Source organism: Mauremys mutica, chromosome 5 (assembly GCF_020497125.1).
Source record: "Mauremys mutica isolate MM-2020 ecotype Southern chromosome 5, ASM2049712v1, whole genome shotgun sequence".
Lineage (NCBI taxonomy): Eukaryota > Metazoa > Chordata > Testudines > Geoemydidae > Mauremys > Mauremys mutica.
In genome coordinates this window covers 105,459,230-105,465,229 of record NC_059076.1, presented here as the reverse complement: position 1 = coordinate 105,465,229, position 6,000 = coordinate 105,459,230, and the positions used below count along the sequence as shown (strand labels likewise).

General features: G+C 38.4%; 1 long non-coding RNA gene across 1 annotated transcript in view; it reads right to left on the bottom strand.

The window, feature by feature from the left end:
- Positions 1 to 654: 654 nt before the first annotated feature.
- Positions 655 to 6,000, bottom strand: part of LOC123372022 — a 62,864-nt gene continuing 57,518 nt past the window's right edge. Inside the window, exon 3 of the long non-coding RNA XR_006580050.1 lies at positions 655 to 718. This is a non-coding gene — a long non-coding RNA (uncharacterized LOC123372022). The remainder of the gene's footprint in view (positions 719 to 6,000) is intronic.

Here is a 6,000-nt window from a genome sequence, read left to right as displayed (position 1 = left end):
AAATAATTGAAATAAGGCTATAAATACTGTACAGCTCTAGGCACACCCACAAGTAGTTGTAGAACTGCATGAAGTAAAATAGGCTACAGTGTAATCCATAAAATTTCTGCTGCTTCCAGCACAATGTTCCATGGAGAACCAACCAGTCTGGTTCATTGATCCACCCCCTAGAGTGCTATTCATGCACCACTTTTGGAAATCAGAGGCCGATAAGCATGCTAATATCCCTATCCATTAATACCATTCTTCTCTTTGGAAAGAGAAACATGCATTGTCAAATTGAATTTTAGGTATCATTGCCAAATATTACACATCAATTAAATAAAAAGGAACAAAGTATTTTTTTTAATATCTCACAAAACACAATTGAAATCCAGTATCAGAAATGCGAAATGTTTGTTGTTTCTTACTCTAGAGTTCAGTGTTAAACTTTCAGTGTTCACTTCTAAAACAACTCTCCCAGGATGCATTACATTGCAAAAATCATGAACTGAAAAGTTGCTTGCAGTTTATTTCTGTAGCATTGTATGTAACACTTTCATTTGTTACTTCAGAACCATTGTTATATACATTGTTTCCAAATCCCAGGAGCAGCATAATATACCAGACAATACCATACAGACTTTCACAGGGTTAGTATGATCCCAATCATCACAGCTGAAAGTTTCCTTCATGTTTTCTTCTGGCAACCCTTAGTTTTCGGTTTTCCCAAGACTCTCTGAAGAACAAAACACATAGAAAAAGATTAATTTACAGCGGTATAAAATCAGAAGTAAATCCACTTCTGAAACCAGTACAAAACTGGTATAGCAAAATTAAAGTACAATACAGCTTCAATACTTTTAATTTACTGTAGTTGTTTAGCATGTCATACAATATTATTATTCTGCATCAAAATGTATTAGTCATTTATTTTTATATGTTTTCTCTCATTTGCCAATGGAGATATTTTGGATTTGCACTGGTGTAACTAAGAGCAAACTTTGGCCCTCTGTTCTGCTCACAGTTTTAGTCTTTCCAATATAGCAATACACTACATCCATTTGTGTGTCAAATGGCAGTATAAATACTTTATGGATACTGCTTCCCTACATCTCACAGGAGGATAAAAACCATAAATGCTTGGAAGGTGCTTAGATTTTATTGAGCTGGAGACCACAGAAGTACCTGAATAAACAGGCAAATTCTTCCTATGGTCTCAGTGTAGTGGTGCAGCTATGCCAAACACCACAATTTGACTGTACATTTTGAGAGTCAGACCATGGCCAGGCCCTATGTGGGTGTATAAGGCTGAGAGGACTCAGGAAGCCCATCCTGCCCAACCCTGCTTGTGCTTCCTGTGCAGGACTCAACCACAAGCTGCAATCCTTGTTCTTCTAATTGCACTTACCCCCAGGAGAATGACTGAACAGTGATGAGGAGATGGCCGTGTCATAGACCCTTCTCCCTCATACCAACCAAAAAAGATGGCCTGCCTCAGAAGGAAGCATAGCATTGCTTCAAAGGGGACATCTCTCCTTGCACACAAGACCACCCACAGGGCAGAACTTTGGCTTATTGGCAGAGCTACAGTTTATATATGCTGTCCAGGAGCAGAAGAATAAAAGTGGATGTGGATAGAAATCAAATTAGTTCAGGAGCTGCCAAGAAAATGAATCTATACACCTAGAACTAGCACTTCAGGTCCCAAACAATCAACTTAACCCTTTTTTCAGAAATTCTAACCAAATATTACCAAAACTATTTTTCCAGGACTGAAAAATTCTGTTGAATTAGTTTTTCCATTTTATGAGCCCCCAGACATCCTGTCTGTAGCTGAGATAAGAGTTAACACCAACAAAATACAATAGTAACCATAGGCTTTACACACGTGAGTAATCCACATGATTTCTATGGGACTACTTGCATAACAAAGGTTTGCAGAATTTTTCTTGGATCATTTCCTATATATGAAACCAGGAAATAACTAGAAATCTTATGAGATGGCCCGATTTAAAGGTCCAAGATGTTCGGATAAACATCAGAAAAGAATTTAAACTTTTGGATCCTTTCTCAAACTATATCATTTGAGTTTTAGCAATCACTAATTGTTATCATGAAACTGAATAGAACAGAACGCATGCTATTTCCCTGACTCAATAAGTGAATGAGGTGTGTTACCATTCTATGTTAGGAAAAGCTTTATACTTGTGGATGCAGTTAATTGTCAGTGGTTTTTGGCAAAAGTGATCCCAAACAGATACCCAAATGATAGAAAACAGTCCCCAAAGAACCCAATCCTCTGAAAAAAAACAGGAGTACTTGTGGCACCTTAAAGACTAACAAATTTATTTTAGCATGAGCTTTCGTGAGCTAAAGCTCACTTCTTCGGATGAGCTCACGAAAGCTCATGCTAAAATAAATTTGTTAGTCTTTAAGGTGCCACAAGTACTCCTGGTTTTTTTGCGGATACAGACTAACACGGCTGCTACTCTGAAATCAATCCTCTGAGATACTCATGCTTATAATCTCGCCGGAGAAGGCCCTAGAGGGTGAGAATTATATTGCCAGCAAAGTTGGAAATCATTACTTCACTTGATTAAGAATAATACTCAGGCTGACACCTTATCACATACTCCCTGTTCTGCGGTTCATCTCCTTGTGCCACTTGGGAGCATTTTAACTGCAGCCAGAGCAGCAGTCAGTTTGAATTTTAAGGAATATATTAAAAGGACTATAAAAAGGCATCTTTCGTTCTCTTCATACTTTCTGGCTGTTTATAGGAACTAGAGCTGTGTGAAAGAAGGGAGTTGTTTTGCTGTTCCATCACAGATTATTTTGCACCCCCAAAATGTTCCTAAATTGTGAATGTTTGGGAGACTTTTCTTTTACATCAAAAAAAATTGGGAGAAATGCAAATGCAAAAGTCCACTCTTGGTCAAAATATCAGGTTATGAAAGGCCAAATATTACTGTTTAGACCTCTTCATTGCAGAGCAAATCCTCTCCTCAGTGACTTACCTGGGTGGTTGGGAGGGGCACTGCACAGATTCAGAGTCATGCTCAAGCCCTACCATTACTCTGCCTCAATCCCAGCTAAGGACTGTGATATGTAGGTGAAGCACATTGCTCATCCCTTGTGCAGTCCCTGGCAACCCTAGCTTCTCTTTTCATGTAGTGTAAATGCACCACTGTGTTTCCAGGAAAGACTCTGCAACTATGAATGTAGGGGAAGGATTTGTCCCTATGTAATAAAAAATGCCTCTAATGGCACAAGAGATGAGAACTTTATCTCCCCACAGCTGACTTCTCTCTATACAAAAGTATCCTGTTAATATTCAATAGATGCAGCTTAGTTCAATTCTCAAATAATGAGGTGGAAAAAAAATTCAGTTCCCAGACTGTACAAGTGGTGGGAATAAATGGGGCAAGTAGTATCAGGGAATGCCTCAATAAATAGACAGATACTGATGCCACTATTCAAAGGAACAAATTTGTAGCGAGCTGTTCCCTCTTTTTTAAATAGTATATAAATATCTGAGCTCCTGAGTTACTCCTAAAACTGAGTTACTTCTTAGTTGAGAAAGAAAAAAAGTGGATATGAGCTATTTCCTAGTCTATTACTTGTTTTATTTACAATAGCCACATAGTTCCTGTTAGCATGAATAAGGACAGCTAAAAAAAAAAGCAACATTAACGATAATATGGAATTAACACTCCTTTCAGAAAAACAAGCAAGAATGTCAACCAGCTTTCTCCAGCCCATTTTAATTCGCTGTGTTTCTTAATTCCTCCCAGAACAGATTGAACTATTGTTGCTAGAAGATGTGCCTGGCTTGTCAGTCAAAATCATTACCTCACCAGACAGCTGGCATGTGTCATTTACACAGCCTCCCTGAGCTTGCAGTCAATATGTCTGTGGGTGTTGGGCAAGCATGTTGTCCTCGTTCATCCATTCTCTCTTTCAGCAAAGTAATCCCGATAAAATTCAGTGAACATGTCTATTAAATAAAATGCCTCAAGTGTCCCTTGCTGGTTTGTCATCCTGTTAGTGAGCTAATGGCTGGGCCAGATGTTAAGCTGTGGTGAAAGGGCACATGGTGCAAGCTGAGAGGTGGGGGATGAGTGAGTGGTGCATAAGTGACAAAGCTCAGCTTTGTAATTCCCTGATGCTGGGACACTGTGTTCAGGGCTGATTACTTTGAAAGGGTCAAAATAGCATCTAGTGAGCAGTCCAATATAAAGGCATCCCAGCTACCCTTTCTTTTCCTCTGACCATGCCTACTATACTGCCAGCATGGAGGAGGTGGCAGAAGAATCTTTGAACTGGTTCTACACCTTAGTAGGATCTCCATATACTGGGATGATCCTGTTGGATCCAGATTTGCTGACTTTCTCACAAGAACACCCCACTTCACATCACTTGTCAGTGCACCAGAAATCCTGGTCCTGAATATGTACCTGATGAAGCCATTAGCCTCTCCTGTGAGTTCCCATGTTAAATGTGTTTCTTCAATCCCATTATTGATTGCCTAATTGTACCACTTTTGCTACACTATTAATAGGCTTGGAAGGATTTTTTAATTGGTAAATGTAGGCAAATGTCAATTTCACTAAACTGACAAAAATATTTCCATTGATAACAACAGAAATTTACAGATTAGCAAAGTAAGAAAAATGATGTTCAATAAATTAGTAAAATTTGATTTAAGGACATTTATTTTGTATATTTTGATATGTGATGTTGACAATTTGTGATTTGATGGTTATACAGTTTAACTATTTGAATCTTTAAGTATATTGTCATTAAATAATTGTCTGACTCCCCCATAATTTCCTGCAACTGTGAATATTTGAACAAAGATGGAAAAAATGCTTAAAACCCATAATTTTGAGCAACAGTGAAAATTTAAATGGATAAAAATCTAAAAAAATGCTTACAAATAAATATTGATATTATCTGTCAAATTATAAAGAAATAAAAATTGAATTCTGCCAGACCTAGGTATAAAATTAGTGGAATGCTTAATTACAGATATTGGAGAACATGAGTTTGTAGGAGTTTCAATTACAGAATTACAGAATGTCTAACATAATGGAAAGACACATTGCCACTTTTAAGTCTGTTACTCAGTGTCCAGTGAGATTGAAGTGCTCTCCTACTGGTTTTTGAATGTTACAATTCTTGATGTCTGATTTGTGTCCATTTATTCTTTTGCGTAAAGACTGTCCAGTTTGGCCAAAGTACATGACAGAGGGGCATTGCTGGCACATGATGGCATATATCACACTGGTAGATGTGCCGGTGAACGAGCAGGTGTGGCAGATGTGGTCAGGTCCTATGATAGTGTCCCTTGAATAGATATGCAGACTGAGTTGGCAACGCGGTTTGTTGCAGGGATTGATTCCTTGTTTAATGGTTTTGTTGTGTGGTGTGTAGTTGGTGGTGAGTATTTGCTTCAGGTTGGGGGATGTCTGTAAGTGAGGACTGGCCTGTCTCCCAACACTCAATAACAGACTTTAAAGTGGCAATTCTTCAACAAAAAAAGCTTCAAAAACAGACTTCAACGAGAAACTGCAGAACTGGGATTAATTTGTAAACTGGACACCATCAAATTAGGCCTGAGTAAAGACTGGGAGTGGATGGGTCACTACAAAAAGTAATTTTTCCTCTGTTAATACTCACACCTTCTTGTCAACTATTGGGAATGGGCAACATCCACCTTGATTGCATTGGTTTCATTAGCACTTCAAAAGTAATTTTCCCTCTGTTGATGTTCGCCCCTTCTTGTCAACTGTTGAGAATAGTTCACTTCCAAATTAATTGAATTGGCCTGTTAGCACTGATCCCCCCCACACACTTGGTAAGGCAACTCCCATCTTTTCATGTGCTGTAATATATGTACTGCTTACTGTATTTTTAACTCCATGCATCTGATGAAGTGGGGTTTAGCCCACAAAAGCTTATGCCCAAATAAATTTGTTAGTCTCTAAGGTGCCACAAGAACTCCTCATTTTTTTG